The sequence below is a fragment of the Rhinopithecus bieti genome, unplaced genomic scaffold (genome assembly GCF_001698545.2).
Source record: "Rhinopithecus bieti isolate Rb0 unplaced genomic scaffold, ASM169854v2 scaffold_18504, whole genome shotgun sequence".
In the NCBI taxonomy this organism is placed as follows: Eukaryota; Metazoa; Chordata; class Mammalia; order Primates; family Cercopithecidae; genus Rhinopithecus; species Rhinopithecus bieti.
Genome location: NW_016809260.1, coordinates 535,952 through 557,921, shown reverse-complemented (window position 1 = coordinate 557,921; position 21,970 = coordinate 535,952). Strand labels below are relative to the sequence as shown.

The 21,970-nt window shown below is 41.1% G+C and overlaps 1 long non-coding RNA gene across 1 annotated transcript in view; it reads right to left on the bottom strand.

Annotated features, from left to right (window-relative positions):
• Positions 1 to 18,394: 18,394 nt before the first annotated feature.
• LOC108540024 (uncharacterized) overlaps positions 18,395 to 21,970 on the bottom strand; it is a 10,064-nt gene continuing 6,488 nt past the window's right edge. Inside the window, exon 3 of the long non-coding RNA XR_001888556.1 lies at positions 18,395 to 21,454. This is a non-coding gene — a long non-coding RNA (uncharacterized LOC108540024). The remainder of the gene's footprint in view (positions 21,455 to 21,970) is intronic.

Sequence of the window (21,970 nt, the reverse complement as noted above, 5' to 3'; positions counted from 1 at the left end):
ATTAGCAATTGTATCAAAATCTATCATTTTAAATGCATATACATGGCAGTTCTCTTTGGAGGAATTTTCTCTGAGGAAATAAATAAGCAAGTACATAAAGATGTTTATCAAGAATTTTTAAAAGTTATATATAATAAAACTGAGTAATTTAATTATCCATCAATAGAGGGCTTAGTTTAATACTTTAAATATATCCAGATAGTGGTATAGTTTGACAGTTCTTATAAGCATAGATTTTGGAGTCAGTCTGTCTGAGTTTAAATCTAGTCCTACCTCTTACTACTTTTATGATTTTGATCACATTATTTATCTTTGCTTAAATTTTCTAGTCTATAAAACACTATAAAATCTATAAAGTAACTTCATAATCTGTAAAATCTACTTCACAGAGTTATTACAGAGATTAGATGAGCTAATACATTAAAAATTCATGCACATAGTAAATACTCAATATGTGTTAGATATAAATACAGTTGAACAACATGGGGGTTGGGGAACTCACCCCAGTGCAGTCAAAATCTTTGTATAGATTTAGGCTCTCCCAAAACTTAACTTCCAATAGCCTACTGTTGACTGGAAGCCTTAACAATAACATAAATAGTCGACTAATGCATACTTTGTAAGCTACTGGTATTATATATTGTATTCTTAGTATAAAGTATGCTAGAGAAAATAAAATGTTATTAGGAAAATAATAAGAAAGAGAAAATATATTTACTATTCATTGAGTGGAAGTGGATTGTCGTAAAAGTCTTCATACTCTTCATCTTCACATCAAGTAGGCTAAGGAGGAGGAAGAAGAGGAGGCATTGGTCTTGCAGTCTCAGGAGTGGCAGATGTGGAAGGTAGAAGGGGAGGCAGGGGAGGCAGGTACACTTGGCATAACTTTACGAAAACACATCCGACTCTTTATCCTTTTTTTTCTCGAAAATATGTTTCTATATAGTACCAATCCTTCTACCACTGTTTGCTTTAGTTTCATATCATAAAAGAGTCCATGTCATTAATGTCAAAAGCAGTCTTGAATAATCAGAACCATTCTGCATGATTGTCTAACATCAATTTGTTTTCTGGCATCGCATCTTCTATGTCTTCTTCCTCATAATTTGTCATTGATTTGGAAGCATTCCTGTCCATCAAGTTGTCTTCTGTTAATTCCTCTGGTGTGGTATCTATTGGCTCTCAGATTTCTCCAAGATTCTTATCTTGAAATCCTTCACCTCCCACACTTTTTTGTTTCCATATCCACAGTCTCTTTCATAATTTCCTTGACTGGCTCTGTTGTAAATTATGTGAAGTCATGTACAATATCTAGACACAGTTTTCTCCAGCAGGAATTTTTTGTTTCTGCTCAATGGTAGTCATGGCTTTTTCTATAATGATGGCATCTTCAATTGAATTATGCCATTGAAGATAATTCTTTTTTTTTTTTTTTTTTTTTTTTTTTTTTGAGACAGAGTCTAACTCTGTGGCCCAGGCTGGAGTGCAGTGGCCGGATCTCAGCTCACTGCAAGCTCCGCCTCCCGGGTTCCCGCCATTCTCCTGCCTCAGCCTCCCGAGTAGCTGGGACTACAGGCGCCGCCACCTCGCCCGGCTAATTTTGTATTTTTTTAGTAGAGACGGGGTTTCACCGGGTTAGCCAGGATGGTCTCGATCTCCTGACCTCGTGATCCGCCCGTCTCGGCCTCCCAAAGTGCTGGGATTACAGGCTTGAGCCACCGCGCCCGGCCCGAAGATAATTCTTTTAAACTTTCATGATGTTATTTCTATCAAGGTTCTCTTCCACAGTGTTGATAATCTTTTTCATAGAGTACTGTGTCTAATGAACCTTAAAGGTCCTTATGACCCTCTGATCTTGAGACTGCATTAGAGATGTTGTGTTTGGGGGTAGGTGGAACACTTTGATGCCATAAGTGTCGACCTCATGGTGTTCTGGGTGGGCAGGGGCATGTCTAATAAAAGGTAGTGTCTTACTGGCAAAGTACTTTCTGACTTCAGAGATAAAGCACTGATGGAACCAGTTCAGAAAAAAAGAGTTCTTGTTGTCCAGGTCTTCTTACTGTACAACCTTAAAACTGGAAGCCTGTGTTTATCTTTTCCATCATGGCTAAGGAATTAGCAGATTTATAGGTGATAACAATCCCAATCATAAACCTGACTGTGTTTTCACACAATAGTAGAGTTAGCCTATCCCTTCCTGCCTTAAATCCTGGTGCTCACTTCTTTTCCTTACTATAATAATAAATTTTCTTTGTGGCATTTTTTTTCCAGGATAAGCCACTTTCATCTACTAAAATCATATATTAAAAACTTTTTTGGGCAGTATCTTTTCTCCTCAATGATTTTCTTAATGATGTGTGGGAACTCATCTGCTGCTTCTTGGTCAGCAAAAGCTGCTTCTCCTGTTATCTTGACATTTTTAAATCCAAACCTTTTTCTAAAATTATTAAACCATCCTTTGCTGACATTGAATTCTCCAGCTTTAGATTCTTCACCTTTCTTTTGTGTAAAGTTTTCATATGATGACTTTGCTTTTTCTCGAATCATATTACAGCCTATAGGTATGTCTTTGTGTTTTCTTTCACTTTTTTTAGGGACCCAGGCTGGAGTGCAGTGACATGATCATGGCTCACTGCAGCCTCAACCTCCTGAATTCAAACAATGCTTCCACCTCAGTCTCCCAAGTAGCTGGGACTACAGGGCATGCCTTTCTTAGAGCAATCCTGGTGCCACTAAAAGCTGAATTTTCAATATGAGATAAAAGTGTATTTTATAAAAAGTGCAAGGTGTTCATGCCTGCTGGCATAGCTGCAACAGTGGCTTGTGTGAGAGATCACTTTTTACGGCAATACCCAATTTACTGGAGAAACAAACTGCTCAAGCAAGCATGATTAGCATTGTATGGCATTTTAAAAGGATGCTTGCAATGCTTGATCTTACCACAGTAGCAACAGGAGGTAGCTACAAAATTATTACAATAGTAGAGTATGGTACCACAGTTAATTTTATGCAGTTATAATTTAATACTGCATCTTTATGTTTGTTCACATTTCTCTGGACTGTGAATGGCACTATGCATGGTCTGATTTTGTGTAGATTTTGATTAATGTTAACTTTTTATAATAGAGGTGTATATATCTTATGGTAGTAAATAAATGATAGAGTATTATATACATGTATGAATTCATTACATAGTTTTTTCTTAATTTTTTTGGTATCTGTAGGCTACACAGTTTGTCTGTGAGTTTTCAGATTGTTGCAAATCTTCCACAAATTTTCTAATATAGCTTTTGAAAAAACTCCATCTATCAGTGGACCCCTGAAGTTCAAACTCATGTTTATCAAGAGTCAACTGCATTATTATGCAAACATTATAAGTTACAATAGCTAAGTTAACTTGGAAAATAAACATGTTGAGCAAAGGCTACAGGGTAGCTAATTATACAGGTTTCCATTTATGTAGAATAATTTATGTGTGATTGCTTGTGTAGAAAGGGTTCTGAAAATATTTTTACTAAAAGGTTAATACTGGATATCTCTGATGGTGGGATTTTGGAAGATTTTTCTTTTATTCTTATTTTCTAGTATAATATTTTTTACTAACATATAATAACTCCTAAAATTGCAAGCTAGGACATTTAGAGCAACTTTTCTGCTGAGGAAAACTAAAAATCTACATGCAATATAAAAATAACAATCTTGAAGTGCTAAAGAGGCAACTAGATAGTGTGTGCACCCCACCATCCTAAAGCAGGTGGTTTGGCGGAATGGTGAAATGGCCTTTTGAAGACTACAGCACCAGCTAGGTGGCAATGCCTTGCAGGGTTGAGGCAAGGTTTTCCAGAAAACTGTATGTGTCCTGAATCCAACAATACAAGGTGTTGTTTCTCCCACAGTCCGGATTGCTGAATCAAAGGGTGAAAATGAGAGTGGCACCACTTACTCTTCTGCCCAGTGACCTCTACTTGAAAAAATTGTTCTTTCTGTTCCCATGACTTTATGCTCTCCTGGCTTAGAGGTCTTAGTTCCAAAGGAGGAAATACTTCCCCAAGGAAATACAGCAATAATTCCACTGAACTGGAAGTTAAGACTGCCACCCAGACACTGCAGACTAACAGGAAAGAAGACAATTACTGTGCTGGCTGAGGTGATTAATCCTGACTACAGAGGACAAATTGGACTGCTATTCTGCCATGGAGGTAAGGAAGCGTATATGTGGAATATGGCAGATCCCTTAGGGCATCTTAGTATTACCATGCCCTGTGATTAAAGTCAGTGGAAAACTACAACCCAATCTAAGCAGGACCACTAATAGCCCAGACCTTTCAAGAATAAAAGTTTGGATCACCCCAGTGGGTAAAGAACCACAACCAGCCAAGATGCTTGCTGAAAGCAAAGGGAATACAGAGTGGGTGGCAGAAAGTAATTATATATACCAGCTGTAATTACATGACCAGTTACAGAAATGAAGACTATAATTGTCAAGCATATATTCTTATTTTGTTAGAATATGTGTATCTCTTTGTTTTCTTTCTTCTCTCATTCCCTTATGTAACATAAGATATATTGACTTTATATCATAGTATTTAGTATAGCTAATTTTATACAAGAGTATTTAAGTTATGAATATCAAGAAGAAAAGTAAATATCACTCAAGAACTTTACCTTTTCTTCTAGGGCAGAGGGTAGTACATTTTTTGTTGTATGCAGGATAGTTGTATCACATTAGGTGGAATTTTGACCTTATTTGTCTTTATTTGAAGATTAAGTGTGGCTTAAGGAGACATGTATGAGTGTCAAGTTGACAGTGGATGGACTTGTGATGGTTAATTTTATGTGTCAACTTGATGGCCATAAGATGCCCAGTAGCTGGCTAAACATTATTTCTGAGTGTGTCTGTGTGGGTGTTTCTGGAAGAAATTAGCATTTGAATTGGTAGACTGAGTAAAGCAGATGACCCTTCCAATGTGGGTGACCATCAAACAATCCAAAAGGGCCTAAGTAAAACAGAAAGGTGGAAGAAGGTTGAATTAATTTTGCCTGATTGACTGAGCTGGGAAACGGATCTTTTCTTGTCCTTGGTGCTCCTGGTTCTCAGGCCTTCAGAACTAGATAGGAATCTACACTATTGATTCTGAGGCTTTTTAACTACACTGCTGGCTTTCCTGGGTCTCCAGCTTGCATGTATATATACATATATGTTCAGACCAGCATACAACAGATGACCAGATAGACAAGGAAATAAGACATGAAAATATAAATAAATTTAAAATATTGGAGTTGTCGAACACAGACTTTAAAACTTCTAAGCCATGAAAGTCAACTTGATCTGCAGAAAACAGGAAGTAATAAAATGTGATATTGCAGATATTTAAAAGAAACAAAAGAATGTCTAGAACTAAAAATGATATAACTTAAATTAAGAATTAAATAATGGGTTAACTACCACAGTAGACCCAACTGAAGAGAGGATTAGTATATTGGAAAATACATCAGAAGAAATTATCTAAAACAGCACAGAAAAATAAAAAAAATTAAAAAGAGGATAAGAGACACATGTGGTAGAATAAGAAAACCTAAAATACGTTTAAGATTAATCTCAGAAGGAGAGACAAGTAAAACTGGGGCAGAGGCAAATTTAAAGAGATAATTGCTAACAATTTTCTGTAACGAAACCTGCAGATTTAAGGAGGGCATCACATGTCAAATGGTATATTTTTTTTTAAAAATCCACCCCATCAAAATGAAGCTACAAAAAAAAAAAAAATCAAAGAGCAAATATTTTAAAACATGTAGAGAAAAAGATGCAACTTATCATCAAAGGCACTACAATTACACAGACAGTTGACTTTTCAACAGCCACATAGACAATTAGTGAGCAGTAGAAGAACATGGAGTCAAAGTGTTAAAAAAAAATCTACGGACCTAGAATTCTATACCAAACTAAGATATTCTTCAAGAATACAGAAGAAATGAGAACAAACATGAACACTATCAGACTTACACCAAAGAAAATTCTAAAGGATGTGATTTAGACAGAAAGATAGTAATCCCAGGTGGGAATTCTAACATGTAAGAAGGAATAAAGAACAAACACAGTGAAAAATATGTAGGTAAACCTAAATGAACTTTGATTGTATAAAAAATAAGAGTATCTTGTAAAGTGTTTACAATACAAATTGTGTGTATATACACATACACACATATATAATGAATAACTGGAGATTTAACAGCATTCTTCTCTTGAGTCTTAGGTGAATTTGGTAAGAATGCCACCTATCAGTGTAAGAAGAATAAGCACAGGAAAGTTGTCTGAAAGACTCCTTGAGCCACAGCAGCTTTAAGCAGTTACATATTTGGAGAGAAATACCATATTGTGGTCAAGGAAAGAATAGTGGACATCAAGGGGTGTTTTGTTTTGTTTTTCCTGTAATCACCTTCCTTTAATCTTGGAATAACACCTTCCTTGTCCTTGGGAAAACTCATTCCCCATTCATGTGTGTTTTTTTACACTGTCAATCATAAATACCAATAGTCATGGGGATGGGCATCTAGTCTAAGCCAAGTCAATCCGCATTTTTCCCTAGAATTTTTTTTTCAATTGGTGCTATAAAATGGCATAAGTCTCCCCGTGATGAAAGCATGTGGGTCAAGGGAGTGGCTGACAGTCAATTCCCAACCAAGTGAAGGAAGCTGATCTTAGAAAATGAACTGGACAACAGAGAGGAGTAAAGAAAGAATCGCAAGAAGAGAAACTTGGTAGCATTCAAGTCCTTTGTTCCATTAGCTCTGAGGGTTAGCTCCTTCTGTTACGAAATATTTACCTTTTTACCGAAGCCAATTCAAGTCATAATTGTTCTGTGAAATGCAAAGCGAGGCCAGCAGTGCTGATGACCGTGCTTAAGGGTAAGTTTAAGGTATTAAAACTAAACCACAGAAATAGATCAGAGACCAGGAGAATGGAGGCAGGTGACTCACTTAATTGGGATGGATCAAAGCAATTGAACAACTGTTTAGAATTGGCTAGAGGCCCATTTCTGAGTTTTTTGTGTCTTTTTTTGCCATCTGCATTTTATGGGGACAGAAGAAATACACAGAAGAAGCCTTTGGATGCTGCACAGAACCATTTTTAAAACTTTTATTTTAGGTTCAGTGGATATGTGCTGATTTGTTTTATAGGTAAATTCATGTCACAGGGGTTTGGTGCACAGATTAGAACTCTTGATACTAAAGTCCCAGGTTATCTGTGGACAGTTATGGAGAACCAAGAGACCTGGATTTAAAAATAGAATGGTTTTGAGATGATACATGGAATAAACATAAACAAGTTAAAAACAGTTTACAGTAGTCAGAAAGCATTTATTTGTACCTATTAATTACTAGTTTTTAAATTTTGCTAGATAGCCATGTTAACTCACTGCTTAGGGATTAAAATTAGCACTAATTTATGCTATAGCAGTTATAAAGAGTTAGATATGTTTTGAAAATGTTGCACTACTTGGGAGCAATGTCAGTCCCAGGCATAAATACCCAGGAATGGAGCCAAGGGAAGGAGAGACAGGGCTTAGCTGTGTTCTCCTTTATTCTTATACCTCACATCTACTCTATCTGCCTGGGTCAAAAGCTCCCACCAGGGCCAGTGGTTCCAGATAGATCCAACTTCCTCACAGCAATGTATTATGAGAATGATGAGCAAATTCAGAAGCAGGTGTATTGTCCTGGCTTGATACCTTAGACTTACTTCCTGGGGAAATGAACCATTAACCATGTAGCTAGATCAGACCTGCAAACCTCCAACCTCCAATATACCTCTTTGGAAGCCCAGACTTAACCTAGGTGCTCCATGGCTTAATCTCTGTGTCCTCTCACACACCACTCACCACAGTTCTTTTTTTCAAGTAAAAGTTCCATAAGTGTTTGGGGTCAGTGTAACTTATTGAGAATTTAGTTTGCATGTGTTCCTTCGTACTTATCTTTTCCTCGCCCTTGTTGGCAGGGATCTAGGGTCTTATTATTTCTGTGCCATAGAAGTTTTTGCAAGGCAGAAAGCAAAAGCTACGGAAGATAAAAGACTGTCCTTTGCAAAAGCCTAAGGTAATTAAAGAAAGAATACGAACAGCCTGTGTTCATTTCCAAGGGCGGCTCTAAGGAATTGCCCATAAACCTGGTGGCTTAAAACAACAGAAACTTATTATTTCATAGCTCTGGAGTGCAGAAGTCCAAAATTAAGGTATCACAGGGTTGGTTTTTTCTGGAGCCTCTGAGACGGTGTCTGTTTCACGCCTCTCTCCCAGCTCCTGGTGGCTGTTGGCAACTTCCGGCATTCTTTGGCTCTGTCTTCACATGGCTTCCACTCTGGGTCTCTGTTTTCTTGGATAAGGACACTTGTCATTGGATTTGGGACCCACCCTAATGCAAGACGATCTCATATTGAGATCCTTACCTTAGTTCCATCTGAAAAAACATCTTATTCCAAATAGATACATACTGAGGGTCCAAGTGGACATACCTTTTAGAGGAATACCACTGAACCACTATAGAGCCTCAGTGGTCGATGAGTGAGAAGAAGGAGAGATTTTTCTCCTGATTAAATGATTTTGGAGCTATGGGGAGGGAGAGAGTGAAACCACATTACCATTTTGTAGCCATATCCCAAGGAGGAGATGAAATTCGGAGGGGAAGGCAGCACAGTACACCTACACATAAGCAGACTGAGCCCAAGGCCCTGCCTCCTCAACCCCCAGTCTGACAGTGAATCTGTCACTCAACCAAGAGCAATCAGACTTCCAGGGACTGCTGTGGGTTTGGCCATAAGAGGTGAGAGGTAACCTTGATGTCCAGGCAGTTGGAGACTCTTGCTCACTATCTTCTGAGCAAGATAAGCCTCCCCAGATTCCTGTGCAGCCTAGGAAGGGAGGAGCCTCGACAGCAACTGGACTGAATCTCTCACCAGACACTTGAATTGGCAGCTCAGAGTTGGACTTTTAAGTTTGAAGAAAATGAAGATAAATTTTCCAGACTGAGATTCGTTGCTCCTCTGTTAAACGAAATTCCCAAATACAAGCTCCATGGATTTATAGTAGTTGACCTGGTTTTCCCAGGTTTTAGCCATGTGGCTCCCCCCTCCTGCTATCCTTGTGAGTGCTGAGGTCCGCTGGTTAGCTCTGGGGAAGAGAACACAGCAGATGCTGGGCCGCACTGATGGGTTGTGGTGGTATCAGACCTATGGACAGAGGTGGTGGCCAAGACCAGCTCCAGGGACTGAGCCTCCAAAAGGACACTGGGATACCTTCCTTTCTAGTTGGAATCCACCCATCACTTTTCATCTGGAATCATTTCTGTAACAAAAAGAGGATAGGTAGGAAAGAGAAAAGACGGACCTTGTTGGTGAAATGCAAGGGGAGCCAAGCTCAGGTATCATGCAAGGCTATGGAGTAGGAAAAGAAGAGAGCTGGGTGATCATTTCCACTATGTGGATGCAATATAGTTGATGTGTACTTTGGGCTGGTTTGGTTTTTTTAAATAGAACATATCCCCTGCTAATAAGCTAGAGAGCTCAGTTCCTCTTTTTATAAGTGGGTGTGGATGACGTAGTTCTATTGACACTTTGCTATGTTTTTTTCCAACTGTAGCTCTTTTATCTTCTCACACCTTTCAGCTACAGATTTATTCCTCATATTCACTCCTCTCTCTCCTACCTCCCTATTTCTATAGGTGTTTATGTCCTTTTAATGGCTCAGCACAAAGCTGCTGCCATTTATTGAGTTCTGACTGTGTGCCAGGTTTGTGTTCAACACCATACATGTGCTTATTTCTCTTAATCTTCCTTGCAACTTTAAATGTATTATGTGTATTATCTCCAGTTTACAAATAAGGAAATAAGCCCAGAAAGGTTCAGTAACTTGCTCAAGATCGCACAGCTCATAAGAGGTAGAACTGGAATTTGAGGTTATATCTGTCTGATATAAGGCTGAGCTTGCAGCACTGCTTCCTGGCACTGTGCTGTTCTCTGAAGTAAGAGGCAGTTCTTGGAATTCTCACTTTAGTATCTGTAATGTTGGTGGAAGGTGAATGACTATTGCATCTCAGCTGCTGCTCTCAGGTAGTAGCAGGACCAAACTGCCCAGGGCTCTGGGTGTTTGCTGTTGGCAGGAGCTCCTCCCAGGCTGTCTGATGCTCTAAGTAGGCAGGCCACTAGGGAGCCCCGCAAGGTGATGGCTGTTATTTTCAGCTCAGGGATCCGAGCAGAACCCCCAAAGAAAGAGTTATTTCAAACTGGGCCTTTGTTCCTTCCTCTTCCAGTGATTGCAATTCTGGGCCCCAGCTGGAGGTCTAGATTGCAAGATCAGGAAGGAGCTGGGCCAGTTTTCTGGTTGCTTCTTGGCACTAAGCTCTTGTGTTTTCACAGCAGCCACAGGCCCTACATCCTTCCTGGAGACCCCAGGGTGGAACACAAGCAAATTCATCTCTTTTCACTTCCCCAGCCCCTGGCATGGTGACTCTTGATTTGCTATGCCCAGAGCCTGTCATTGTTGGGTAGGGGCTCCCATATGGCCCCCATTTGAAATGGATGGTTTTTGAGGGGCTCCTGGAAATGTGTTGCAGGTGAGCTCCTGGACACTTGGCTTGCCTACTGCTTCTTCAGCTCTGTGTGCTTTGCCTAATTGTGTTTTCTCTGCCGATCTGTCTGAGTGAAGTTTTTCTATCCCACTTTGTCCAAAGTCTACATGATACATCTGGTACCCATTTGGCTGAGGTGGGGGCAGGAGCAGGGTGATTAATTGAATGCTTGGCACAGGGCTGCAAGAAGAAAACTGAGAAGAAAGGCAAGAACTGGGAGAGCTTAGAGAATGCCCTAATGCTTGGAGCCTTTGCACAGTCCTGAAACTCCACAATCTCTGTTCCTCCGCGTGGTTTCTGTTTAGAAACAGAGCCTCCAAAAGGGCAAGAGAAGGACTTTGATGAGATTCTGAAACCAGATTGCAGCTCCTGTTTTAGTATAAACCCCGCAGTGCTCCATCTTTCTCCCACAGGGCCCATGGCTTCTCGGTAGGTGGCTAGGGTATCACTAAGCTCTCATTGTGGAAGGGGAGAAAGAAGGAGCTGGGAAAGATCACCTGTCTGTGTCTATTTTTGTACCCATCTAATTTGGAGCCTCTCCTTCTGCAGTGGGAATTTTGGCTCCCGATCTTGGTCTGGTTCCCAGGATACTGAGTAGAAGTAAAAGTGAAGCAGCACCACTTAGAACCCCTGCTTCTGGCAGGGGCCCAGGGCCAGCCCAGGCACTGCATGGGCTCTCTCGACCTGCCTACCTGTCGGTCTGTCTCGTTCTGTGCTTCTGATTCTGAAAGACCAAAAAGAGCATGGACCCTAGAGTCACAAATTGTAGGTTTCAGATCTCAGCTCCTGCTAGATGTGTCATCTGGAAAGTGCCTATTAACTTTGGAGCCTCAGTTTCCCCCCTATAAAATGTGACAATTCACACGTTGTTCTAAGGAGTAGATGACATGATTCAAAACACATGTCAGCTCTGCACCTCTCTAAGGATTCTCCACTCAACCCTAAAAGGAAAGTAGTGTCATCACCGTCAGCATCCCTGTTTTATGGAGGAGGAAACTGAGGCACAGAGCTGTTAAGTGACCTGTCCATGGTCTCACAACCAGTAAGTGGCAGAAGTGGCCAGAGTCCAGGAAGGGAGTCTGGCCCAGAGCCCGCGCAGGGAAGCCTGCTCTGCTGCCTTTGTAAAGCTGGGGTGCTCCGATGCTGGGCCTGGACAGAGGAGGCACCCACTGAACAGCAGCCCTGACTCTTACCACCCCAGGGACGCCGAGGCTGCAGCCCTATTATTCCAGCCGCCATCTGGAAGAACAATGGCCCTGGGAGCCAGCAAGCAGAGAACAAGAGCGACTCAAGGAGAGGAAGCCACGGCAGGGGCTGAGGCTGTCACAAAAGTACGGGCAGCGGGGGCAGCCCGAGGAGATGAGGAAGGGCACGCGGGCAACGAGGTCGGCGCGCAGGCCCGCCTAGGCCGCCCTCCGTCCCTCCGCAGGCCCTGGGGCTCCTCCGGGGGGCACTGTTGAAATCCCTCGGCAGCTTCCGAGCGGCCCTCGCACGACCGCAGCCAGCCCCGGCGGCTCCTCGCCGGCCTGCGTACCCCGAGGCGACTGCTGTCTTCCCTCAGCGGCTCCCGATTTAGGACTCCCCCATCGGATGGCGCTTCCCCAGCCGCCTGGCGCTTCCAACTGGGCCCGACACGCTTCTGGGGCTTGGTCACGGTCCCTGGCTCTCCTGATGAGAGCCCGCGCCTCTGATTCGGGTCCTCCCTGAGCCCTCCCTGAGCCCTCCCTGAGCCCTGCCGCGCTGTCGTTACGGTGCTGTCGCTGCTCCCACAGGAGGCCGGCGGCGGCAGCTCTCTCTAGCCCGAGGCCAGACCCAGGCCCGCTACGCCGCCACCGCGCGGACTGGATCCAGCCCCTGCGGACAGGCAACCTGCTTGGGGGTTGCTCCTGAAGTGCACAGGGAGGCTCCTGGGAAGAGAGGGAGACTTTAAGAAGGAGAAAGGTGCGTTTACAGGATAGATTTGAAAGAATCACACTTGACTGGTCTGCCCAAGACACCTCACACCCAAAAGAAGCAAAGAGGTGTTCTGGAGGGAGGACAGAGGGAGAGGCTGCAGGTGCCCTATGGCTGGCCATGTCATGATCTGACACCTTGGCAGTGTCTGGGTACACGGTTCGTTATGTATTTTGCACGCAAATCTAGTCAGATTGGGCCTTGAAAGGAGCCCTGCCTGGTAGACTTCACCCCCTTGGGCAATCTGGGTGTGAACTCTGGCTCAGCAAGTTAGTAATCTGCTCTGAACTTGTTTCCTCTTATGAAAATGAGGTTAACAGTGGCACTGTCGTGTGGAAATGACAAGTCACGCAAACTACCTGGCACATAATAGGTCCTCAAGAAATGATAGGCCCTTCTTTGTTAAGGTCTCTGGCCCCCATACTACTGCGCATAACTTTTGATCCATCTGTCTCTCTTACTTTCTTCCCAAGGCCAGCACCAAAATGGTACTCACACTGTGCTAGACTCCATTGGCTTGATGGGTTGGATTGCTGCTAGCTAGCCAGTGAGGGTAGGGAGGTCTATGTCTGAACCTCGGGATATCTACAGGAGTGACTTTCAGTGTTCTCTTGCCCCATAATGATGGCAGACCCACAGTTCCACAACCATGGCAAGGGAAGGGTATGTAAGGGATCAGAGCTCTTAGGGATAAGGGTCTCTGTCACTGCACTAAACAAGCAACTTACAGTAACTAAACGCTAACCGAGGACGAGGGAAATGGAGAACGGGTGTTAGAAATAAGTGATGTTTACCAAGTATGGTCTTGAGATCAGCTGTGGCAGGGGATCAGAGCTTGTGTCACTCATACTCTTGCACTAAGTCCTGGTAAAGGCTGCAGCCTTGAAAAAGACTCAGATTAGGTTTAGAGGGTCCATGACAGATAGGCAAGGTACAAGGGATATCTCTTGTGCCCCATTTCAAATCCTCCCAGTGTCACTCCCTACCCTTCTGACCATTGCAGTGGCCACTTCTGAAAAGGTGTCAAAACAGCCTTGCTCTGCAGCAGTGTGGCAGTGTCTGCCCCAGGACCCCTCTGAGGCTGCTGTGTGGAATGCCTGTAGAATCCACTGGGCACTCATCCATGGACAGCCTGGAGATGTGAGGAAGTTAGTGTCAGGAACCACCTTTGACCAATGGAAGGCAGGATCCTATGGATAAATGCTCAACCATTTTACTCCCCAAGCAGATAAATACAAGCTGCATCCTATCAGGATCTTCAGAAGGTCCCATGGAATTGACCATCTGTTGTCCTAGGAGCAGCCCATTCACTTATGCATCTTTGCCCTTCCGCTGTTTCACTCCTCGGATCCTGTCTCTGGATCCCTAGGATCGCTTTTTATAACAACTACCTTGGGATAAGTCTTTGTTTTAGGCATGACTTTTAGGGGAACCCAGGCTAAGCTAGCCATTTATAAAGTTTAAGGATAAGAGGGAAGATGCGAAGAAAATATTTTCACAAAGTGGACACATGAAAGAAGTATCATAAAACTGCCAGGTGTGCTGAGTGCCTATTTGGGGTATGCAGTAATGTGATGAAGGTAAACTTATTAGCATCTTTGTGTTTTCTGCCACAACTTTGAGCTCCTCAGGTGTAGTCACAAGATATGTGGATATAGACTTAATCTTGAATGTGCATTTACCAGATGAGTTTGACAGAAAGAGAAAGGTTAGAAAAACAACAGAATGCACAAAGCAGTAATTATAATGGTGAACCAAGGAATTAAGCAGAACAAGAAGGTACGTGAGGATAAAGAGAAGAACATATATAATGTATCTTTTGTATATTTATAATGAGATAAAAATGGTAGGGTCAATAGATTGATTTCAGAGCATGGGGAGTACTGAAATACAGATTTTGGAAGTGGTACCTTAACTGGTGGTGACAGGGTTAGGGACACAATCATGAGAGTGTGGCTGAGGTGAAATAGAGATTAATGATTGTTGGAGGTGAGGAGGTCAGGAAACTCAGAGGGCAAGGTATTCCACTATTCTACAAGGTTGTTAAAGTTACCAAGGATAGGAATGGGGATAGAGCGCCAGGTGTTAAAGTTATTAATGAATGAAGGGAGTGAGTTGGTAGATGACAGTAGCAGATATGGATGGCAGATGGTCAAGTTTGGTGACATGAATTTCAGAGGATCTACGATCTAGGGGCTTTGAAGGAGGGGAGAAGATAACTGAATTTAAAGTACAATGTCACATTTATTCCACTTTCACTCTGATATAAGGAGAATAAGGTGGGACAGGAATTGTCTCCATTTGAGACACTGCAGATGAAGGGGACAGCCGAATTTCCATTAAGGCAAGATATAAAGAGACCTTATGAAAAGGGACAAAAGATATAGGGGAACTTGGTGATGGCAGATCCTGAGCCTCAGGATGCATAGTATGTGAAGGTTGGCAACATGGACAGGGAGTAAGAAATGGAGATAATACTTGTCTTATAGGACTATTGCAAATACAAGAGATAATTTTATGTAATGTCACCAGTAGAATGTCTGATGAAGATGATGATGATGATGATGATGATCATTGCCAGAAGAATAAGAGTTAAAGGGGAAACATTGGTAATGTCAGAAGAAGCACTCATTTGGGAATCAGAATGTTCTCAGGTCTCTTCCTGGCTCTACTATTAACTAGCAGTGTAGCCTTAGGCAAATCAATCACCTTTCTTCTGTGGGCCATGTATAAAAGGAAAGAGTTAGATAACATCAGTGATTGTCCACTAGGAGGTGGCAGGGTGGTCATGTGTCAAATACATATGACAATTTCCTAAAGCACTTTTTCAAAACATGTGTATTTGGGGTCCCCCAATAGGTCAAATTTCATTTTCTGGGGTAAGGACCCAGAAAGTGCATTTCAAAAAAGTTTTCAGGTAATTTAATAAATGCTCCCTCCACCCTCAGCCCCATTTTTTTTTTTTTTTTTTTCTTCAGGAAACTGCTTTGCCAAGAAGCTAGTCTTTTCTCTCCCAATGTCATAACTCATGAAAATGTCTGAAAATGATAGCGAGAAAGACATGGTTTGTCCATCAGAGCTGGGTCAGAGCATTTATCAGAAGAGACCAGATGGCCTGAGGTCTTCCCTCAGTGGGTGGATGGCCAATGGGCAAGTAGCAATATTTTTACAGCTTCATTCTTTGGGCATTTCCCCCATCCAAATACATAAGAATGAGAATTAAGTCAGCACAGTGCAGGAATTTTTTTGTTTGTTTAATGTCAGACCACACCATTTGCTGCTGCACACCCTAGCCATTGGCTTGCTTTGAGGAAGGTGGCTCCTTGGGGAGAAGGGGGTCTGAGAGAAGCACAGGAAGACTGGGACAGAAATGGGGAGTGAACCCAGCACACAGAGCACAGACCAGTGTCTTACTCATCCCTGTATCCTCAGCACCTAGGAAGGTGTCCAACTCATAGTGGAAACTCAACAAATATTTGTTAAACTGAAATCTAAGGAAAAGCAGCACCAGAACATAAATGACAGCAATTTAGGGGAATTCATTGGTTTTCAACTGCTGAAAAGAGAACAGCTGCAAGAAAACTACTGTTTTATGCTGAGCCAAACTACCATTAAAGTTGAAGGGCAAAATAAAATCACTGACATGCAAGGACTGGAAAGATTACCACCCACAGACCCTCTCTAAGCAGATATACTCAAGAATTTCTAGCAAAAGAAAAAGGAAGCTAAGAAAGTGGTCAATAAGTAACAAAGTGTTAAACAAACTTGTAAAATTATAAGTTAAATCTAAAAAGTTGTTGATAGCACAATGTAAAAAATAATAGAACTAAACTAAAACTAAAATTTCAAATGATCTTAACATAGTGGCTTTGGAATGGAGGGATAGGATATGGTGAAAGTGAAAGTAGGCTAATTTGGAATTGTGTCAAATCAGTAGGTAACTATCCAGGGAGAGTATAGAGATATTGACTAATACCAGATATTCATAGAAAAATATATGCTTAAATGTGTGTTAAAATTGAAGGATAATCACCAAGAAAAAATAAAAATAAGATGTATAATGTTCAATGTTCTCCAGAAAAAAATCAAAGTATTTAAATGTAAACAAATGGTAAAAAGGGAAGACTAACAACTTTTCTTAAAACTAGGATAGATGGGCTGGGCGCAGTGGCTCACACCTGTAATCTCAGCACTTTGGGAGGCCGAGACAGGCGGATCACCTGAGGTTGGGAGTTCAAGACCAGCCTGACCAACATGGAGAAACCCCGTCTCTACCAAAAATACAAAATTAGCAGGGCGGGTGCAGCATCCCTGTAATCCCAGCTACTCAGAAGGCTGATGCAGGAGAATTGCTTGAACCCAGGAGGCGGAAGTTGCGGTGAGCCGAGATCACACCACTGCACTCTAGCCTAAGCAACAAGAGTGAAACTCTGTCTCAAAAAAAAAAAAAACATCATGATAAGTGGAAAACATAAAATGAGATTATGGAAATACATCCAATTATATTAGTAATTACAATATATGTAAATGGGTTAAATTTGTATGATTATTTGACAAAAACATTAGGCTTTACCACTAGAAGGTAAGCTCTGTGAGGTCTCAGTTCATGTTTTATATTCTCTTTTTCTCTCATTGTCATATCATATACATCATATATCATACAATGATGAGAGAGAGAATACAAGACATATCTTATTGTGCGTTTTAATTCATTCCTGATGACTAGGAAATATGTAATATTCTGATATCACTACTATATATTGTATTATATTTATGTTAATATTGATCTGCGCCAAATCATTTCATAAAAGTTGGAATATCAAATATGAACATTGAATATTAAAATGATATGTAAAATATCAACTCCTTTTTATAATTTTTTTTGGAGATGAGTCTCTGCCCACTCACAGGCTGAGTGCAGTGGGGCCACTCAAGCTCACTACGTTAACGCTTCCTAGTTCAAGCACACTCTCCTGCCTCTCGCCTCCCATGAGGCTGCTGGGCATTACAGGCCCCGTCCACCACGCCTGGCTAAATTTGTGTTTTTTAGTGAGATGAGGTATGGCCCATGTTGGCCAGGCCCTGGTCTTGAGCCTCCTGGACCTCATGTGATGCACGCTGCCCTTCAGCTCCAAAGGGGCTGGGATTACAGCGCAGTGAACCACTGCTGCGCTGCCCCCGCGACTCCCCTTGTAGAATTATTCAATCAAGTATCTACTTTTGCTGATAGTAGCGTCTGTGTTTACAATTTAGATTTGATATTTATAACAGATTGTTGTCTTTTCTTGAATTAATTGTGGGAAATATTATAGTATTCTAGTCATACATCTACTCAGGAAATTTTAACACCAGATTCTAAATATTCAGGGTTAAAAAGGAGAATCTTACTGAGCATTAAAAACAATTTGGGCCCGCGGTCGCGGTGGCTCCAAAGCCTGTGAATCCCAGCACTTTGGAGGCCGAGACGGAGCGTATCACGAGGTCAGGAGATCGGAGCACCATCCTGAGCTAATACGGTGAAACCCCGTCTCTACTAAAAAATACAAAAAAACTAGCCGCGCGAGCGAGGCGGGGCGCCTGCTCAGTCCAGCTACTCGGAGGCTGAGACAGGAGAATGCGCTGAACCCGGGAGGCGCCGAGGCTTGCAGTGAGCTGAGATCCTGCCACTTGCACTCCAGCCTGGCAGGCGGACAGAGCAAGACTCCGTCGCGTCAAAAAAACAAACAATAAAAAAAAAAAAACAAAAAAAAAAAAAAACAAATTGGGACGGGACTAAATGAAAATGTGAGAACAGCACTTTACAAAAAACTACACTCAGAGGTTGTATATAAAATTATACTCAGAGGACATTTTATAGCTTTAAATGTCCTAATTTGACAATGAGAAAAGTTTGTAAAAATGCATTAAACTTATGCATTAAGAAGCTCATGACAAAATAGTTAGGTAATGCCCCACCAAAAAAATAGACGGAAAGAATAAATAAACATATGAAATGCAGGAATTAATGGAGTAAAAGCAAAAAAGAAAAATTGATCAGGGCTGCAGTTATGAAAAAGGAGGATATTCACGAAACAACGTTAGAAATAAAGCAGACTTAGATCCTGTGAGGAGATTTAAAACGTTAAAAGATGCCATGTTCAACTTCATTACAATCAATTTGAAAATCTACATTAAAAAATGGATGCTTTTCTAGGTAAATACAAATTCTGACACTGACTGAAAAGAGGTAATTACAGAAACATTATAAAGTGAATCAAAGCTAGCCAGAAGGCTCAGGTCACCAATGACAGATAATTTGGGGGCTATATCACTTCTTTCAGAACATGGAATAAAATGGGAAGCTTCTCTACTCATCTATGAGGATTGCATAACCATATACCAAGACTAAACAAGGATAATGTGGGAAAAGAAGACTGTAGATCAATCACATTCCTGAACAAAGGTACACAAATCCTAAATAAAACATTAGCAAATTAAATTCTTTTGTATATGAAAAGTATAATACATCTTAATTAAGTAGGGCTTATCCTTGGAATGCCAGCATTTTTCAACATTAGGAAATCTATCAATGTAATTCGTTTGATCAAGAATTAAGAGGATCAAATCATCACATCATTTTGATAGATTTAGAAGAAAATTTTAATGAATTAAAGACCCATTAATGATTAGAAAACTTAGAAACAAAATGAAAACAGCTTTATTTTCATAACGGAAAGAAACCCTATGCAAATATCATACTCAGTGGTGAATCACCACTTTGAAATCAGAAACAAAGACAATAAGGACACACTAGTATTGCTCAAAATCCTCACTAATGGTATAAAATAATAAAAGAAATAAAACATAAGTGTTGAAAAGAACAGACAAAACTGTTTTACTTGCAGACACGATAATTTTCTATTTAGAAAATCCATGCAAATCAACTGAAAAATGATTTCAACTAATAAGAGAATTCAGCAAGTTGGCCAGATACTATACCCAATTAATAAGCAATTTTGAAAATGTCATGAGGAAAGAAAGATGACATTTACAAAACTGTAAGCTATCCAGGAATAAACTGAATAAAAAATATGTAAGACCTACATGGATTTAAATCAGAAATGATTTTCTAAAGATTTAAGGACACCTAAGAAAGAATTACTTAGGTATCAGTGTACTTAGGAATTCTGTCTGGGTGAAATTGGTCCACATTGTAATATTCAACCATTGATTTCCTATAAAGACCACGAGTTTACTTTTCCTCCTATAGATTTGCCAAAATCTAAAGTAACAATTCCATCTACCTGTCAAAATTAGATATTTTTTACTTTAGCCCCTTATCCTGAGGATGCCACGCTGTTGTATTTTTATTTGTTTGTTTTAATTTGATTTGCTAAGTTTTGCAGAAGTGAAAGGTATCCCTCAAAATGTCCTCTAACCAAGTAGTCACTGGTCAGTTCTGGCATGTCATACAATTGTTCTAGTTTCTAGGAAGAAAGAGAGTATGCTGGAAGGAAAAGACAGCTCTTGGGGGGTCTTCAGGCAGCAGAGAAAGACAGATTGGCTACAATATGACTTGGTAATGCCAATGATCCCGGGAGCCATGGAGTTAATGCTATCAAAGAATACAGGGGCTTTAAAGAAACCCCTATTCTCTGGTTACGCTGAGATAATTGTCTCAGCATCTCTTGTGGACTGTGTGTGCATTTTCTCTATTACAAAGGCAGGCTGGCACTGAGAAATGCAGCTATCAAGCTCTCATGGTTTATACATATGTGCCATATATTTGAACCTAGCCTTGCAGACTAATCAGGGCCTAATTATCATGTCAGAGCTGGGAACTCCAAGATATCAGGACAGGAGATTTTGGGAGTCCATTTTCACAAGGGGCTTTGAAATTTGGGGAAAGAAACAGTCAAAGAGACTTTGATGTTTATGGCACTTGGAACACTGAGAATCAAGCAGCTGAATTCAGAGAGAAGATGAATGCCAATCCCAAACTTTGAAGTTTAAGTGTTAGAATAGAGAAGTTTCCCGAGAAGTTAGTAGCTTATCTTGAGGCAGGAGGAAGTCACAAAAACATGCACCTTTTTAAGGCTAGGCTGACCTGAAAACATCGTGGTAAAATAAAGCACTCTAACAACATAACTCCGGATTCCAGGAGGAAGCTACCAAGTATGTGGTTGTAGGATTGCTGCTTTATGCTCGCTTCATTTGTTGGTTTGTCCAGGGAATGGTGATGGCATATCTACCCGGTTCCAGTCCTTAAAGCACGGTTCAGGCTGATAAGTTTAGAAATAACATCCTACCAGGAACAGTTACAGCTGCTTTGGTGATTTGTCCATGTCTGCTAACCACATTTCTTGACACAGATAATGGAGACCGTGTAGCTAAGGTGATCTTCAGTTGGGGATAGGAGGCCAGGACCGCATTCTTGTTCATTGTCCTTCTCCCAATTCCACTCTTACCCTGAGAGCGAAGCAGGAAAACACCTGCCTACCTCAGGCTCATTTTGAATGTGGCAGATGACAGGCAGCAGCAGAAACAGTAGTAGGTAGATTTCTGGTTTTAGAACAAAAAACAACAAAATACCGTGTTTGACTAAGCTTAAGGGAAGCTGGCGAGCTCTGGAACAGGTGAGCTGTTAATTTTCCTTCTTTATACTCAATGAACTGGGCTTTTGTGTTCTACTCCATGAATCCCATATCTCCTACCTGGTTTGGTGTAGTGAACAGCCCTGTCTAACACCCAGGCAAGGGTTCTTTTTGAACACCAGCAAGCCAGGCACTGTTTCTGCTCCATTTCAGGTTTTGCATCTGATCTCAAGTTCACTGCTTAGCTTTTCCTTCAGTCAAGTTAGGATAATGACATGTATTGTCTTTGCTTGAAGATACTTTGCATCCTGTGGGGAAGGAGGCTGAATAAGTTAGTTTCAAAATATGATGGACAGGTCCATGCAACAAATGGAGGAGCCCATTATTCAGCTGTCCAGATTACTTTTAGGTAAATGGGAAACCACAGCCACAATCTCTCAAGTGGAGACTTTAAAGCAATAACATCCAAGCACTTAGACAGATATTTTAAAGCCACAATTTAAAATTATAATCATATTAAAAAACCAACAGGTTTGGCAGTAATGAGTTTTTTTTTTTTTCCAGAATTCTTATTTTGCATACGACCCTTAATGCGCCTGCCTCACCTTCTCTTTGGAATATAAATTGTCAGATTATTCATGGGTTTTTGACATAAAGTTCATTTGGCTCTAGCCACCTTGGAAAAGGGAGACTTGTTTCATTTTTTTTTTTCTTTTAAGTTCTGCATGCTCTCTGGGGCATTTGGAAAGGGTGGTTGAGTAGAATTCGGTATATTTGTAAGACTTTAAAAAATTAAACATCATAGGATGAAAAGGAAGGCCACA